The 19,121-nt window shown below is 36.6% G+C and overlaps 1 long non-coding RNA gene across 4 annotated transcripts in view; it reads left to right on the top strand.

Moving 5' to 3' along the window:
• Window positions 1–511: 511 nt before the first annotated feature.
• Window positions 512–19,121, top strand: part of LOC105240029 — a 180,196-nt gene continuing 161,586 nt past the window's right edge. For 2 of the 4 annotated variants that reach the window (XR_004627270.1, XR_004627269.1), the window contains exons 1-2: window positions 512–7,468; window positions 8,995–9,131. This is a non-coding gene — a long non-coding RNA (uncharacterized LOC105240029). The remainder of the gene's footprint in view (window positions 7,469–8,994; window positions 9,132–19,121) is intronic. The other 2 variants (XR_004627272.1, XR_004627271.1) reach the window with 2 other exon arrangements.

The following is a 19,121-nucleotide window of genomic DNA, read 5'->3' as shown; positions in this document are numbered from 1 at the left end:
AGATACAGACGTAGTGAAGAGAAGGGCCATATGCACCCCAATGTCATAGCAGCATTGTCCACAATAGCTAAATCATGGAAGGAGCGAAGATGCCCTTCAACAGATGACTGGATTAAGAAGATGTGGTCCATATATACAATGGAATATTATTCAGCTATCAAAAAGAACGATTTCTCAACATTTGCTGCAACATGGGCGGCACTGGAGGAGATAATGCTAAGTGAAATAAGTCAAGCAGAGAAAGACAATTATATGGTTTCACTCATTTATGGAGCATAAGAAGTAGGAAGATCAGCAGGAGAAGAAAGGGAAGAAGAAAGGGGGAGTAAACAGAAGGGGGAATGAACCATGAGAGACTATGGACTCTGGGAAGCAAACTGAGGGTTTGGGGGGGGGGATGGGATAGGCTGGTTATGAGTATTAAGGAGGTCACGTATTGCATGGTGCACTGGGTGTTATACGTAAATAATGAATCATGGAACTTTACATCAAAAACTAGGGATGTACTATATGGTGACTAATATAATAAAAAATATTATTATAAAAAAAATAAAAAATTAAAACATCCAAAGTAGCTCATTCATGTGTTTGGCAGTTGATGCTGGCTGTCAGCTGGGAACCCGGCTATCACACCTCAGTTTTCCTCTATGTGGCCCTCCAGGCAGCTTGAAGTTCTTCCATCAGTGTGGCTGGGCTTCTTCCCATCATGATGATTGGGATTCAAGAAGTAATATCCCAAGTGTGAGCATTCCAAGAAGGGAGAAGTAGGAGGTATGAGTCCTCTTGAGGCCCTGGCTTAGAAATCTCAGAACATCACTACATTGTATTAGTCAAAGTAATCCATACGACCGGCCTAGATTAAAGAGGAAGGGAAAAAATTTTTACCTCTCAACGAGTATACATATATGAGAAGGGAAGGGCTTGATCGCAACCATCTTGAGAGATTATTATTATACCCTCTGCAAATAGCAATTTCTGTTCCTGACATGGAAAATGCATTCACCCCTCATAAGACACCTTAAAGTTGCATCTAAATATGTCATCAGATTCTGGTTCAAGGCCCATAATCTCATCATTTTAATCAGTTTCAGGTACAAATGAGCCACCTTTACTGCAGTTCTCAATATGAAGATGCGTGAACTGAAGAAACAAGTTTTATTCCCCATACTCATCTAGCATACAATGGCAAGACAGGCAATAGATTTCTTGTTCGAAAAGGGAAAATGGGAGGTGCAAAGCAAAAATGGTCCATAGCAATTCTGAACTCCAGCTGGGCACATGTCTCATTCATCATGATTCTAGGAGCAGGGAGTGTATGTTAATTAGGGCCTAATTTTCAGCCTTTGGCCCTTCCCTATGAGATTTTTACTTGACTCTGAGTTGTCCTTTGCCATGAGAACGGCTTGTTTGAGGTTGAATAGCTTTCTCAACTTTTTTTCTGATTTTCGAAGGTTGAAGACCCAGAGGCCTTTTTTTGTTCTGAACTGTCTCTTCCTCTTAGACCAAACTTACGTAATTCCTTTAAAGATATTGCATGTTTTCTATGAATCAAATTATAATCCACTCCATTCAATAAAAGGCGAACCGACAAACCTGAGACTGGCGTCTCCCTCTACTTTGAGCTAAATGACAGGATGCTGAAGGACCACACCCTTAAGAATCATAGGTCCCGATTGCCTCGCTGAGTAGATGGACTGTAATATATGTTGATAAGTTTCTTAGAAGTCTTTTTGTCAGCTGAGAGATCTGTGAGGCACTGGCTTAAATATTTCTGAAGTCAAAGGTTATTATTACAGCTGCACCCTTGATCGTAATTTACCCTAATGCTATATGTTCTACTTGCAGTTCTCTGGACTTGTCCATTGCCCATAGGTCATTTCCCCTTTGAGATTTTCTTGCTGGCTGGAAAAGGTGTTCAAGGCTTTTATATTTCTTACATTTGTTCCAAAACTGAACAGTTTCTTATTTAGTTCATCATTCTTTTTCTGAATTTGATCATTGCCAGCTAAAAGTCACTTGGCATTTTCAGTATTCTGCCTGGAAATCTCCTTGGCCAGATGCACAGGTCTATTCAGTTACTTCTTCCCCTTAGTGATTTCCAGGAGTTCATTAGTTCTACCTTTCACATTACTGCAGGTGAAAGTGCCTTTCATAGCAAGGGTTGCCTTTCAATAACAATTTCCTCATTGTTCTAGCCACCTCTGTTTCCTGAAGTCCCTAAAGCCTTCATCTCCTGCTCAGTTCTAAAGTTAAGTCTATATGTTTTGGTTTTGGCCCAGTACTACTCTTATTTCTAGGTACCAGTTTCTATTTTGGTTATCTCTTCATAACAATTTCAAAACATATTGACATTAACCATTTTATTAACAGTTTTATTAATCATTTATTTATGTTTCTGTGGATAGACTGGGCTCAGCTGTCTCAAGTGAAAGGTTCTTCTGTTCCACATGATGTTGGCTGGGGCTTCAATTATCTAAGGGCTGTGACATCCAAGATAGTTCATCCACATGGTTGGCAATTTATCTGCTGCTTCTCCTTATAATCTCTCCACAGGGCTTAGGCTTCTCAAAGCATAGTGGTTGAATTCAAAAAGGAAGAGCCCCAAGAATCAGTGTTCAAAAAGGAAGGAAGTGGGAAATTGTTACTCCTTAAAGGACTGGACTCAGAAATCCTAGAATGTCATTCCTCTGTATTCTATTGGTCAAAGCAAACAGGCATAGAGTAGATCCTATAGGAGAGGGAAAAGAGGCTCATCTCTCAATGAAGAAGTAGCACATGCATGCAGGGAGGGAAGGAATTGATGGCATTCACCATAGGAAACTTATTACATATATATTCATTTGTATATGTAAAATCTTAAATACATGAGAAAGAGAATTAAAGAAGTTCCCTAGGGAAATAGCTAACATTATTACTCTGAAAACATAATTCATATATTATCTTACCACAATCTGCCTTTTCCAATTGCACCCCATCTCTCGTGTTTCGACATTTTTGTGGAGGGAATAAACGTCTTTCCCTTTTACCTACTCCTATAATGTTCAAAGGTCAATAGGTTCATAACCATATTACCAAAATAGTTGGGAATAATCAAGCTCTATTACAATGCATATTTGGTTTTTGGCTTTTACCTAAAGTATTTGTCTAAGTATAAACTAGCCAATATATAATAAATATCTAGTAAATTGTTCTTGTTTTCTGACTTTAACATAATAATTATATTGGAAATATGAAGTATGTTCATGAATAGTCACTAAAGTCAATGAGTTCTTATATACTTCATAACCTATTAAAAGGTAAATACTTCAATAGGTTTTGATTTATTGGTTAAGGACAAGTGATAAAAGTGGAGTTAGAAAACACAGTTGTCTCTGCTTTTGCTTTTTCTAAAATGTTTTCACATACATTATCTCAATGGATTTTTACAACACTTTTGTGTAAGCAGGGCAGAGATTTGGTCAATGGATCCAAATTTGGTGGATACAAATGAGTGCACATTATTATGTATTGTATCCAATGACACATAGGATGAATAGACATTTGAGTAAGTAGCTAATACCTGTCTCAATACTCAGAAATAGATTATTCCTTCTTTTTTCATCTTTGTAAAAATATTTTGTAAAGTATTTTACATACTTAGCACCATCAAATGAAGCTAGACTTTATGCTGTTCTTTGGAACTTACAAAATTCTGATCCTGAAGAGCCCTGTAGAAAAAGGCTTGATCTTTCAAGAAAAGTTCTTTCATTTAATTTGTTCACTTTGTTAAGGAGACCTTTTGCTTATTATAGAATTGTGAAGAGGAAATTAATGGTATGGATGAAGGTAGTTTAATCAGTTCCTAGGTTCTATTTTAGTCAAATCCAATTTAGTTGTGAATACACCAGATGTCTGGCTCCATGATTAAAACCCTGAATGTCAGTTAGCTAAGACACTAGACTGCAGTATTTATATCTAAACAAAAATAACAATGTTTAAAAAATAATAATTCTATGCTTTCAAGTTAGCACTATTGAAGACATTTTCTAAATTTTAATTATAAGTTATAACAAATAATAGCTAATGATTATGGAGAGTTGACTTGTATGCTTAGATCTTCTAATTAAGAAACAACACCTTGGGAAGTCACTTAATCCCTTTGATCTTTAGGTTGGAAAAAATTGTAACATTAACTCTCATATAGTGTTTTATAATTTATACAATATTTTCATTTTAACAATTCAGAGACTGAGGTGAAGTTCAGGAAAGTGACATGCTAAACCTACTAGTTAGTGGGGCATATGCACATTAACAAGGAAGATATTAATGAAAGGGAGTGATTGAGTATGTAGAAGCAAGAGGGATGATTGTACAGAAACAAGAAAACATGAGTTTAAGATTCCTGAGGATAGTCTCTAAAATGTAGGTAGCTATTGGCCTTGAGAGAAGGAACATCTAATATAATATCTCAGAAAGTGAAGAAAATTGGTGCAAGTGCATATGGGCTTATAGATTTGGTAGTGGAAAGTTGAAGATGATCTTATCTGATGCCTTCAGATTTCTATGAACTTGGAAATGTCATCTGATGAGAGAAAAGAAAGAAAATAAAGAAGATTTCAAAGAATTGTTGCCAAGAATTGGAGATCAAATTGACTAAAGAAACAGTGGGATTACCAAGCAGTGTACCGGTACAGCCTCATTTGAGGTTAGTAATAATAAGTGAATGAAATTGTGTGACTTTAACCCAGTAGTCTGTCCTCTCAAATTTAAAAAAAAAAGGTGATTTATATGTCTTTTCTAAAACATAAGTTGAAACCAAAGAAGGGCTAGAAAATTTAGGATATTGGCAAGAATATTATTTAAGAATATTATTCAAATGATGAACCATGAAATCTAAGCTGAATATAAAAGGAAGTGAAGAGATGGAAATGGGGAGTAGAGGAGTGAAGAGAGAGAACAAGAATGCTTTAATGAGTTAGAAATGTAATGGAAAGAGAGAGAGAGGGAGAATGCTTTGATTGTTTGGAAATGTGGTATAAAAAGACCAATGCAGTGGAGATCTAGAAGAAATCAAAGACCCAAATTTTTATAGTCATTGACAAGTAAATAAGGAGACATGATTGTGATCATAAGTAAAAATGCCTGGAATAGTGATTTGGGAAGAAATAACACATAGATAATAGCAAATGGCGTGAGTTGGTGAGATGGTGGTTATCGAAGGTCAAGAGATGAAGTCAACGAAAAGAGAGTCCAGATTATGGGAGGATGGTCTACTAAAATAATTACAACACCCAACATGATAAAATTTGAAGCATAAAGGAAGGCTTGTGAGTAGAGTATCTAATTTTTGATAAATGAGAGAGAATGAATAAAAGGTCAGTTGACAGTTCTAAGAATGGAAATCAAACAAATAGCATGAGCCTTAAAAAAAAGTACATAAGATTTTGCACAGAAGCAAGTAGTAATATTATCTGGAGTAATAGTGTTAAGAATGACATGGATTTTTGAAAGAATAATCACTTGAAAGTGATAAAGGGAAGGTATGCCTTCTTTGAAGAACGAAGTTTCAATTATGAAAGATATGGAAGGAACATCTGGGGAAAGGTTAAAAGTAAAGGGAAGTGTGCTGCTTTTAGAGAGGAAGGGGAAGGGAAGTGGGTGGAGAAGACAGTGCACTTGAGTATTATGGCAATGGCAACTTGGGAGTGGGCAGATACTAGTGAGGGGGGAGAGGTGCGGGGAGCTCTCAGTTTGGATGTTGCTTGTAATGAATGCAAGATTAAGTATGCTTTAAAATTTAATCTCAGTGATTTTGAGGAGGCTGGATTCTGGGTCCATTGATCAGAGGACTCACTGAGACTAAGTGAATAGTTATTGCTGCTGCTGCAACAAAGTTTGGTAGCTACACCTATATGGTTTGGAGGTGGGAAGCAGTCCAGGCAGTGATGACAGCAACTAAAGACAGCAAGGCTAGGGTAGGAGCATAGTCTACAGCCCTGAACTTTAAACATTCAGCCTTATATCCCAGGGATAAATACAACTTGGTCATATTTTATTTTTTACATACACTGTTGGATTCAATTTACTAATACCTTATTTAGAATTTCTTCATCCAAATGAATAAGTGACATTAGCCTGTGATTTCCCTTTCTCACTTACTGTTTTTCTAATTTTGAAAGATTACACTATCAAGATTACCTTAGTTTAATAAAATCGGTGATTATTCTGTTTCTGCTCTCTGGAAAAGCCTATATTAAATGACCTGTTTCTTGTCAGTTTGATAAGGTTAACTTGTAAGTACATCTGGATCTGCATAATATCTTGTAAGTACTTCTCTGGTTTCTTTGCTTCTACAGGATTATTCAGACTTCTGTTTTTCTTAAGTCAGTTATGCCATTTTGTGTGTTTTCAAACTGGTTGACATTAATTGTTCATAATGTTTCATATCTTTTTAACCTCAGTTATCTGTATATGTCCATCATTTTACTTCCTACTTTTCTGTATCCTCATGCTTTAAATGTATGTATTCTGAACAGCAAGTACCTGGGTTTTTTAAAAGTCTAAACTGATAGTATGTGCCTTTTCATTAGTGAACTTAAATCATTTATGTTTCTTGCTATGATTGTTGTATTTGAAACTATTTCTACTTTAAATTTTCACCATGGAACTGAGGAGAGTAGTAAAATAACTCCAGTTTCAAATGGTTAGCAATTCAGTGCTATTTCTCCTCAGAAAAAGTCAAATGGTGGTTTAAAGGTTTTCTCCATACCCCCGCTAAAGTGAAAACAACACAATAAAATTTGTAAATCCCTTCTCTTTAAATGCTCAAAGTACAGAAAATGATGGGCAAAATGGCATCTGTGTTTATTTTTAATAAATGTTAATGTACAGCCATGGTTTTCTGCTTCTAAACTTCTGTGGGTCTTATACAATTTATTAGTATTATGTCTCTGTAATTCAGGTTACCTAGCAAGTTCAATTTCATGTGTTATTATCATTGCCTGTTGAAAGTGTATTAATTTGTTAGAACAGGAACCTTGTAGAGGAGATTATTATTTCTTGTCAGCAATGAATAAATTTCAGCCTTAAAAATGAATTATTGTTTTTGATATAGCATGATTAAATCAAGCTAGTATGTGCTCAGGGGTTGGAGTAGGGCGTGGACATTCTGAGAAATAAAATAAGCTAGGGTAAAACACCTGGTTTTGTGAAAATGATTTTTTAGAAGCATTGTCTTGTATACTAAAAAAAAAAAAAAAAAAGCCCTGAAAGATAAAAAAAAAGACTTTGATACTTGTTACAGATGAGAACCTCAAGTAAAGATAAAATTTAATGTTTTCTTTAAATGCTATTGCCCAAATAAGGAAAATCCATAATTGAAAACTGAGTTTATGTACTATATATTTAGACCTGTTCTCTCTACCAGGGCCACGGCCACCATACTAATTTTGGAGTTGTGAGACTTACTGAAGCTTTATCTGGATGCCAGGTAATTTTTTTTCCCCTGAAAAATTGACATATGGACATGAAATATTTTAAGACAGATCTTCTAGTTTAGGGAATCCCAGATTTGGTTGTATTCTTTGCATTGGTGACTGGTAAGTAAGAAGTGTAATGTGATGAGAAGAGCATAGGCACTAGAATTGGGGGGTCCAAGGTTAGGTTCTCACTCTACATCTTACTAGCTGTGTAAACCTGGACAAGTCAACCAACCGTAAACACCTTCATTTCTCCATCATGTAGGTTAATTAACTTATTTAGTACATGTGTGTGGGGGCAGATCCTTTCACAATATATATGTATATCTAGTCATCATGTTGTGACATCTTGCAATTTTGTCAGTTACACCTCAATAAAGCTGAAAAAAAATTGTCTACATCCTTGAACAGGACATAGTAAAACTATTGCTCTGTCTACCTCATAGAGCAACTGTGAGAATCAAATGAGATAAGGTATATTATATAACATTATACTATATATAATATAAACCATGAAAATTGAGAAAGTGTTAAAGAGATTGGGTTGAGAAACTGGAAGTCTTGAAGAACATGTGCATTGAGAGTAAAGGGATTGAGAGAGCTGGAAGGGTAGACAGCTACCCTTCATCAGAGCGGTATATTGAGATTGAAGATTTCAAAAAGGGAGTTGATAGTGAAAATAGGAGGAAGAACTGAACAGAGATGACAGTGTATGTTAGCTAACTAGAGGATGATGGATGGATAATAATTTCTTCAGTGAAATCCAATATCAGCTGGGTTCCAGAATATAAGACCTCAAATAGTAATAAATAAATAAAATAAAAAGTCCTCATGTCTTTCAACTTCAGGAATGTGTGCTCTCCTAGATTGTAAATCTTTTGAGAAGAAAGAATTACTATATCTTACTCATTTTTATCACCCTGTTTCTATTATCTAACGTACAATTCCTTGTATGTATTAGACACTCAAAACTTGTAGAAAACAAATATAGTAAAAGAAAACAAAGAGAAATCAAACTTTCATCATGAGATAAAACTTTACTAGATATATTTGAACAGCTAAGTAAATGTTCATGATTATATTGTGAAAAAAATTCAAAATTCTGTAGATTTCTTTCTCATTTCTGTGTTAATGTTTATTTCACACATCTGTTTCTAAAACTGATTTAATTTATATTTATTGTGGTAGCTACAGTAATTTGAAATGGCAGTTTTTTGGGATATCTTTCATTCAATTCAAATATATAGACTTTTTAATAAGGTCCTTATATTCAGGAATGTGAGTGCTGTGTTTGGGATAGATGAATTGCATCCCACCTTCTTCATAAATTAGCTTCTATTTACAGGAGCATATCTTTAAGATCTTGTATCTGTGTACTGTATGCACCATTTTACTTCATAAGTACCTACTAGTAATAATAATAATAACATTTGAGTAATACTTACATGATAGGTACTGTTCTAAGTAGTTTACATGATTCAATCATTTTTTCCTCACAGCCCTATGAGAATGTGCTATTATTATCCTTATTTTACAGATGAGGAAACAGGTACAGAGATGTTAACTAACTCACCCAAGACCACAAAATTAACCCCGGAAGTCTGGTACCAGTGCTCAGGATGCTAACCACCACTACTAATACAGACATGGTTATAGACATAAACATAGATGCAGGTATTATCTATTGGTTGTTTAAATGTATGTTTTCTTTACCTTAAGCTCCTTCAAGTTAAGAACACTACATGGCACATTGCAGCTTATCCATAAATATTTCAGGAACAAATGAACGAGCTTCTCACTTACCAAGATAATTTGAATGTTCCTTAAAATTTTCCTATTATTTTAATATTACTTTACAACTGACACTGTTTGCTTCTTTCAAGTCTATTCCAGTTATTATTTGGGTGGCTTATTATGAGACATGTTATGACATTTTAGACCTTTACATTTAAAACTTCATTTTTTTGCTAAGACAAAAATGGTCTCTTCCTCTCCTCCTGCCAAATGTAATAGCAGAATGAGTGTTTACATGAGGGGAGTTTGTAATCCAGGATTTCTGCAGCAGCGGGTTTCAAATATTCTAGTCAAATCCTGCCTTTTGTCCGACTCTTCCTGATGAGTGTTACCATCAAAGCTCCATTCTGGCATTCATTAGTCACCAAGTGCTTATTTTGAGAATGGTTGCTATCATCACTTACTTTCTACACAGGTGCCACCTAGTTACTTTTGTTTTGGCAATTATGGGTTAAATACATTCCTGGGTTTAGTCCTGCTTAAGCTTGCTAGCTCTCTATTTTAAATTAATGCATGGTAATACAAGAATAAAGCTTTTATTGAAGGAATCTTTCAAAGCACTCATTTTTATTCTTCTTTTCCGTAGATGAATCTTCTTTCACTGTTTGGCTATGCTTTTCTACCCCTGCCCTACAAAGCTGTACTACATTGTAGTTAATAATGACTACTGATTGAGAAGAACTTATACTTTATTCTTAAAATATTGTTCTCTTTAGAGATGCCCATTTCACTATCATTCCTTACTGCTTTGCCCTCAACTTTTTAAGCATTTACTTCCAGCTCATGGAATTAATGTCAATCTAAAGAGTCGTTCCACTAAGGAGTGTTTTCATTATAAATAACTCATATAAGGATCCTGTTTTTTTGCTAAGACTTTTTGAGTCCAGTAATTCCCTAACAGAGAACTCTGTAAAGGATTAATAAGTTTGTTACCAATTGTTTGATAGGAGAAAACATGTCGAACTTTTTTTTAAAGTTTCTTATTTTATATGTAATTACCCAGCATGTCTCTCTCCTAGCACTTGCCCTCCTTGTGATATGTCTTGAATTTATCAACTTAGAAATAGGCCATAGGGTATTTAAAATGCCTTTCCCAATTTATAAAGAGGAAGAGAAGATGGAATTTTAGGTTCATTAAAAGAAACAATACCTATTGCAATGACTGTATATTAGAGACTGGTCAATGTAAGCTGGCCATAATTAGGAATTCTATATTACCCATATTTGTATTCCCAATATCTACTACAATTACAGAAAACTTTTTCTTTCCTATTCTTTTCCTCCTCTATTCCCTTTCTCCAGTTAAGACACAGTGTTTTGGAGTCTAGGAGAGAGGTGAAAATAGAAATGTAAGTTTGAAAGTGATCTGAATATAAGTGTTAAGATTATGAACAGAAAGCTGCTACCTAGAATGAGTGTTTGGAGAAGAAGACAATTTCTACTTTGAAGAAATAGTCAATAGAATAGAAGGCAAATAAGCAGAGTCTGTTTTCAAAGAAACCAAAAGAAGTGACTCAAAAAGAGCAGAAGTAGTCAGCTTTGACATATGCTTATAGGAGATAGAAAAAAATAATGAATAAGAATTGGCCACTAAGTTTGACAAGATGACTACAACTGTAATTAGAGTGCTTGAGACAAAAGCCTGTTTGGATTCAGCTGGGGAAAAAAATGGAAATGAAGAATAAAGATGGTGACTTTAGATAATTCTTTTGAGAGACATGATTGTATAGGAAGGTAGATTGGTGAGGGATAGCTGGAAATTTTAAATTATACTTGAGCATATTTTTAAAGTGGGCAATTTTGAAACCCATTTACAAGCCAATATGAATAGTATGACATAGAGGAAGGGAGAACATGATGCAGAAGAAGGAAAATAATTGCAGGAGAAAAATGACTGTGGGTGAGAGGGTTAGCTCTACTGCACAGTTTGGTCATGGGTCTTAGCTGCATGGATGCTTTGTTCATCATAATGTCAGTGGAAACTGTATAGGTGCAGGTGCATATTTTGTTTTTTAAATTTTTACTTAAAATCAATTAATTAACATATATTATTAGTTTCAGAGGTAGAGGTCAGTGATTCATCAGTGTTATATAACACCCAATGCTCATTACATCATGTCCCCTCCTTAATGTCCATCACCCAGTTACCCCATCCCCCAACCTCCTCCCCTCCAGCAACCCTCAGTATATTTCCTATGATTAAGAGTCTTGCGATCTGTCTCCTTCTCTGATTTCATCTTATTTTTTCCTCTCTTCCCTTATGATCCTCTGTTTTATTTCTTAAATTCCACATACAAATGAGAACATGATAATTGTCTTTCTCTGATTGACTTATTTTGCTTAGCATAATATCCTGGAGTTCCATCAATGTCGTTGCAGATGGCAAGATGTCATTTTTGTGGTGGCTGAGCAGTATTCCATTGTATATACATATACCACATCTTTTTTATCCATTTATCTGTCAGTGGACATCTGGGCTCTTTTCATAGTTTGGCTATTCTGGACATTGCTGCTATAAACATTGGGGTGCAAGTGACCCTTTGGATCACTATATTTGTATCTTTGGGGTAAATACCCAGTAGTGCAATTGCTGGATCATAGAGAAGCTCTATTTTCAACTTTTTAAGGAACATCCATACTGTTTTCTAGAGTGGCTGTACCAGCTTGCATTCCCACCAACAGTGTAAGAGAGTTCCCCTTTCTCCACATCCTTGCCAACATCTGTCCTTGCCTGACTTGTTAATTTTAACCATTCTGACTGGTGTGAGGTGTTATCTCCTTGTGGATTTGATTTGTATTTCCCTGAAGCCAAGTGATGTGAAGCATTTTTTCATGTGTCTGTTGGCCATTTCTATGTCTTCTTTGCAGAAATGTCTGTTCATGTCTTCTCCCCATTTCTTCATTGAATTATTTGTTTTGGGGGGTTGAGTTTGATAAGCTCTTTATAGATCTTGGATACTAGTCCTTTATCTAAGACATTTGCAAATATCTTCTTTCATTCTGTCAGTTGTCTTTTGGTTTTGTTGACAGTTTCCTTTGCTGTGCAAAAGCTTTTTATCTTGATGAAGTCCTAATAGTTTTTGCCTTTGTTTCCCTTGCCTTTGGAAACATGTCTAGCAAAAAGTTGCTGTGACCAAGGTCGAAGAGGTTGCTGCCTGTATTCTCTAGGATTTTGGTGGATTCCTGTTTCACATTTAAGTCTTTCATCCATTTTGAGTTTATCTTTGTGTATGGTGTAAGAAAATGGTCCAGTTTCATTCTTCTAGATCTGGCTGTCCAATTTTCCCAACACTATTTGTTGAAGATTGTCTTTTTTCCTTTGGGTATTCTTTCCTGCTTTGTTGAAGATTAGTTGACCATAGAGCTGAGGTTCTCTATTCTATTCTATTTCTGCGTTCTCTATTCCGTTCCATTGATCTGTGTGTCTGTTTTTGTGCCAGTACTATACTGTCTTGATGATTACAGCTTTGTGATAGAGCTTGAAGTCCGGGATTGTGATGCCACCAACTTTGGTTTTCTTTGTCAACATTCCTTTGGCTATTCAGGGTCTTTTCTGGTTCCATACAAATTTTAGGATTATTTGTGCCAGCTCCATGAAAAATATTGATGTTATTTTGATAGGGATTACTTTGAATGTGTAGATTGCTCTGGGTAGCATAGACATTTTAACAATGTTTGTTCTTCCAATCCATGAGCATGGAATGTTTTTCCATTTCTTTGTGTGTTCCTCAATTTCTTTCATTAGTGTTCTGTAGTTTTCTGAGTACAGATCCTTTTGTTTCTTTGGTTAGGTTTATTCCTAGGTATTTTATGGTTTTGGGTACAATTGTAAATGAGATTGACCTTAATTTCTCTTTTTTCTGTGTCATTGTTAGTGTATAGAAATGCAACTGATTTCTGTGCATTGATTTTATATCCTGCCACTTTGCCAAATTCCTGTATGAGTTCTAGTAATTTTGGGGTGGAATCTTTTGGGTTTTCCACATAAAGTATCATGTCATATGTGAAGAGTGAGAGTTTGACATCTTCTTTGCCAATTCAGTTGTGTTTTATTTCTTTTTGTTTTCTGATTGCTGAGGCTAAGACTTCGAGTACTAAGTTGGACAACAGTGGTAAGAGTGGGCATCCCTGTCATGCTCCTGGCATTAGGAGAAAATCTCTCAGGTTTTCCCCATTAAGAATGATATTCACTGTGGGATTTTCATAGATGGCTTTTATGATTTTGAGGTATGTTCCCTCTATCCCTACACTGTGAAGAATTTTAATCAAGAAAGGATGCTGTACTTTGTTAAAAGCCTTTTCTACATCTATTGAGAGGATCATAAGACTCTTGTCCTTTGTTTTATTAATGTAGTGTTTCACATTGATTGATTTGTGGATGTTGAACCACCCTTGCAGACCAGGAATAAATCCCACTTGGTCCTGGTGAATAATCCTTTTAATATACTGTTGGATCCTATTAGCTAGTATCTTGGTGAGAATTTTGGGATCCATGTTCATCAGGGATATTGGTCTGTAATTCTCCTTTTGGTGGGGTCTTTGTCTGGTTTGGGGTGGCCTCATAGAACAAGTTTGAAAGTTTTCCTTCTTTTTCTAGAAAGTTTTTGAAACAGCTTCAGAAGGATAGGTATTAGTTGTTCTTTAAATGCTGATAGAATTCCCTTGGATAGCCATCCAGCCCTGGACTCTGGTTTGTTGGGAGATTTTTTATTACTACTTCAATTTCTTTGCTGGCTGTGGGTCTGTTCAGGTTTCCTATTTCTTCCTTTTTCAGTTTTGGTAGTTTATACGTCTCTAGGAATGCATCTATTTCTTGTAGATTGCTAATTTCTTGGCATATAGCTGCTCGTAATCTGTTCTTATTATTGTTTGTATTTCTTTGGTGTTGGTTGTGATCTCTCCTCTTTCATTCATGATTTTACTTATTTGGGCCCTTTCTCTTTTCTTTTTGATAAATCTGGCCAGGGGTTTATCAATCTTATTAATTCTTTCAAAGAACCAGCTCCTAGTTTTGTTGGTCTGTCCTACTGTTCTTTTGATTTCTATTTCATTGATTTCTGCTCTAATCTTTATTAATTCTCTTCTCCTGCTGGGCTTAGGCTTTATTTGCTGTTCTTTCTCCAGCTCCTTTTGGTGTAAGGTTAGGTTGTGTATTTGAGACCTTTCTTGTTTTTTTTTGAGAAAGTCTTGTAGCGTTATATACTTCCCTCTTAGGACTGCCTTTGCTGCATCCCAAAGGTTTTGAATACCTGTGTTTTCATTTTCATTTGTTTCCATGAATTTTTAAAATTCTTCTTTAATTTCCTGGTTGACCCATTCATTCTTTAGTAGGATGCTCTTTAGTCTCCATGGATTTGGGTTATTTCCAAATTTTCTCTTGTGATTGAGTTCCAGTTTCAAAGCATGTAGTCTGAAAATATGCAGGGAATCATCCCAATCTTTGGTGCTGGTTGAGACATGATTTGTGACCCGGTATGTGATCTATTCTGCAGAATTTTCCATGTGCACTCTCGAGAATAATGTGTATTCTTGGGATGAAATGCTCTGAATATATCTGTGAAGTCCATCTGGTCCAGCGTGTCATTCAGAGCCCTTGTTTCCTTGTTGATCTTCTGCTTAGATGATCCGTCCATTTCAATGAGTGGGGTGTTAAAGTCCCCTACTATTATTGTGTTATTATCAATGTATTTCTTTAATTTTGTTGTTAATTGGTTTATATAATTGGCTGCTCCCATGTTAGGAGCATAAATATTTATAATTGTTAGGTCTTCTTGTTTAATAGACCCTTTAAATATCATATAGTGTTCTTGCTCATCTCTTATTATATAGTCTTTGGTTTTAAATCTAATTTGTCTGTTACAAGGATTGGCACACCAGCTTTCTTTTGTGTCCATTAGCCTGATAAATGGTTTTCTACCCCCTCACTTTAAATCTGGAGGTACCTTTGGGTCTAAAATGAATGTCTTGCCGACAGATTATTGATGGGTCTTGCTTTTTTATCTACTCTGATACCCTATGTCTTTTGATTGGAGCATTTAGCCTATTTACATTCAGAGTAAGTATTGAAAGATATGAATTTAGTGCCATTGTATTACCTATAAAGTCACTGTTTCTCTTTATTGTTTCTATTCCTTTCTGGTCCATGTTACTTTTGGACTCTGTCTTCGCTTAAAGGATCCCTTTCAATATTTCTTGCAGGGCTGGTTTAGTGATCACAATTTCTTTTCATTTCTGTTTGTCCTGGAAGCTTTTTATCTCTCCTATTTTGAATGACATCCTAACTGGATAAAGTATTCTTGGCTGCATGTTTTTCTCATTTAGCACCCTGAATATATCATGCCAGTCCTTTCTGGCCTGCCAGGTCTCTGTGAATAGGTCTGCTGCCAATCTAATGTTTCTACCCTGGTAGGTTACGGACCTCTTGTCCCTAACTGCTTTCAGGATTTTCTCTTTGTCTCTGAGATTTGCAAGTTTCACTATGATATTTTGGGCTGTTGACCCATTTTTATTGATTTTGAGCGGGGTTCTCTGTGCCTCCTGGACTTGAATGCCTGTTTCCCTCCCCAGACTAGGGAAATTCTCTGCTATAATTTCTCCAATATGCCTTCTGCCCCTGCTCTTTTCTCTTCCTCTGAGAGCCCAAATATTCCAATATTGTTTCATTTTATGGTATCACTTATCTCTTGAATTCTCCCCCTCATGATCCAGCAGTTGTTTAGCTTTTTCTCAGCTTGTTTATTCTCCATCATTTGGTCTTCTATATCACTAATTCTTTCTTCTGCCTCATTTATCCTAGCAGTTAGAGCTTCCATTTTTTATTGCATCTCATTAATAGCCTCTAATTTTGACTTGATTAGGTTTTAGTTCTTTTTTTTTTCTCCAGAAAGGGATTCTCTAGTGTCTTCTATGCTTTTTTTTCAAGTCCAGCTAGTATCTTTATAATCGTTATTCCTAACTTCAGTTCCAACATCTTACTCATATCCATACTGATTAGGTCCCTGGCAGTCAATACTGCCTCTTGTTCTCTTTTTTGAGGTGAGTTTTTCTGTCTTGTCATTGTGTCTGGAGAAGAATAGATGAACAACGGAACAAAATACTAAAACGGTAACAATGACCCCAGGGAAATATAAACTAAACAAATCAGAAGAGACCCAAAACTGAAAAAAAAAATTTTTTTTTAAGATTTTATTTATTCATGTGACAGAGAGACAGCCAGCGAGAGAGGGAACACAGCAGGGGAGTGGGAGAGGAAGAAGCAGGCTCCCAGCAGAGGAGCCCAATGTGGGACTTGATCCCGGAACGCCAGGATCACACCCTGAGCCAAAGGCAGACGCTTAATGACTGTGCTACCCAGGCACCCCCCAAAAAAATTTTTTTTAAAAGAAAAGATAATCAGACAAGTGACCAGAGCAGAGCAATACACTGGATTCTGTGTGTATTTTGGTCTGTTTGTTAGAAAACTAGATCCCAAAATTGTAAAGAAAGAAGAACATATAAGTACAAAAGTAATATTAAATACAATGAAAGGATAGAATGTAACTGTAAAAATAAAAATTAAAAGACAAAAAGAAAGGAAGAAAGAAAGAAAAGGAATATAAACAGATAGGTGAACAGAACAGAGCAATACACTATATTCTGAGTGTATTGTGGTGTGTTTGTTAGAAGAAACTACATTTCAAAATTGTAAAGAAAGAAAAACTTATATATATACAAATAAATTAAATACATTGAAAGGATAGATTTTAATTGTAAAGATGAAAATTAAAAAAGACTTAAACAAGCAAAAAAATCAAAAGAAAGAAAAAGAGAAAATATGATCAGACAGAAAAAAGGAAGAGAGCCATACATTAGATTCCAGGTGTATTTTGATCTGTTTGTTAGAAGAAACTGCATCCCAAATTTGTAAGAAAGAAAAACTCATATATGCACAAAAATAAAATTAAATAGAAAGTATAGAATGTAATTGTAAAAATGAAAATTAAAAAAGATTTTTTAAAAAGAGCTGATAAGGGGTGCCTGGGTGGCTCAGTCGTTAAGCGTCTGCCTTTGGCTCAGGGCGTGATCCCGTCGTTCTGGGATGGAGCCCCACGTCGGGCTCCTACGCTGGGAGCCTGCTTCTTCCTCTCCCACTCCCCCTGCTTGTGTTTCCTCTCTCGCTGGCTGTCTGTCAAATAAATAAAATAAAAAATAAAAAAAAGCTGATAAAATAAGAAAATGGTTGAAAAAGGAAAGAGAAAAAATAATTAAAATTGAAAGACTAAAGAATCATGGGGAAAAACCATGAATTCTATGTACTATTTTTCCCTATTGCTGGAGTTTTGCAGTTCTCTGTGAGCGGTAAAATTGGTCTTAGCCGGATGTTCTTGCTGATCTTCTGGGGGAGGGGCCCGTTGTGTTGATTCACAAATGTCTTTGCCTGGATGGAATTGCATCACCTTTGCCAGGGGGCCAGGCTAAGTAAGCGACTCCGGATTGCTCTATGTGGCTTTTGTTCCCTGAAGGCTTTCCATGCCGCTTTTGAGAATGAGAATGAAAATGGTGGCCTCTCAGTCTCCAGCCCGGAGCCCAGATCTTGGGGCCTCACTCCTCAGTGCACCCACAGGGAAAAGCAGTCAATCACTCCTGTCTCCTTGGTCTCTGTTCACACTCTGCACCCACTTAACCTGTGACCAAGTGTTTCTATCTCAGGCACACAGCCCTATTTCAAGCCCCTAAACCCTGCAGATTCCTGAGGTGTGCACCTGCGCCACCCTCCTGGGGAGGATGGGGGGTCTTATTGCAGTTCTGCTCCAACCTGGGCCCCTGCTTGGAGAGCATTCACCCAACTGTGCCCCAAATTTCTCTGAGCTGAGAGCCCACTCCTGGGCTTGCTGATTGCAGCTGGCTTCCCTGCTTCAATGCCTGGGAGCTCTGTCATGCCTCGGCACTCCCGGTCTTCCAGAATCCTGAGACCACACTGTCCCACCTAGGATTCTGCCCCACTTTGCCACCTGAACACCTTTCAGGCAGGGACGTCCCTCACCAGAGCAGTCTTCTAAAAGTTCTGATTTTGTGCTCTACTGCTTTATCACTTTTCAGTGCCAGCTTTCAGAGGCTCCCTCTCCCCATGGTTTATCTTCCGATGATATATCACTTTGCATTCACTCTCTGCACCTCTTACCTTGCAGAAAGTGGTCGCTTATCTATTTGTAGAATTGCAGCAATTCTTTTATTAGATCTCCAGTTGAGTTCACAGGTGTCAGAATGATATGGTAGCTATCTAGCTGTATTTCTGGGACTAGACAAAACTAAGGTCTCCTACTCCTTTGCCATCCTGGACTATGCAGGTAGTGATGGAAAGGTGAGGTAGGGCCTGTCTTACAACTTCTATTTTCTCAATGAAATATGAGGAAGGTGAAGTGCTTGGACTGGGGGAAAATGGTATGAAAGATTTAAGGAAAGAGAAGATACAAAATCTTCATTTAGGATAATGGAGACTAGAACTTGTGACAAATGTCTGATTTGAACATTCGTCTGCCGGAGGGCGGGGAAGCAAATCTGGGTTGTTTTTTTTTTTAGATTTTATTTATTTATTTGAAAGAGAGAGTGAGGGAGAGAGAGGGCATGAGCAGTGGGAGGGCGAGAAGCAGACTCCCCTGCTGAGCAGGGATCCCAGGGGATCACAACCTGAGCTGAAGGAAGTCGCTTAACTGACAGAGCCACGCAGGCACCCAAAGAAAATCTGTTTTAAGTAGACTTCCCACGGGGAGCCCGTTTTGGGTGATTTATCAAGCACCAGTCTTCAAATATGGGCCATAGTGCTTCAGCTCTCATTCACCATTATTTCCTACTCTGATTCAGACACCTAGAAGTTTCTTTTATCTTGCTCTA

The sequence above is a fragment of the Ailuropoda melanoleuca genome, chromosome 8 (genome assembly GCF_002007445.2).
Source record: "Ailuropoda melanoleuca isolate Jingjing chromosome 8, ASM200744v2, whole genome shotgun sequence".
Taxonomy (NCBI): Eukaryota; Metazoa; Chordata; class Mammalia; order Carnivora; family Ursidae; genus Ailuropoda; species Ailuropoda melanoleuca.
Note: the sequence above shows the minus strand (reverse complement) of the source record. Positions and strands in the feature narration are given on the sequence as shown.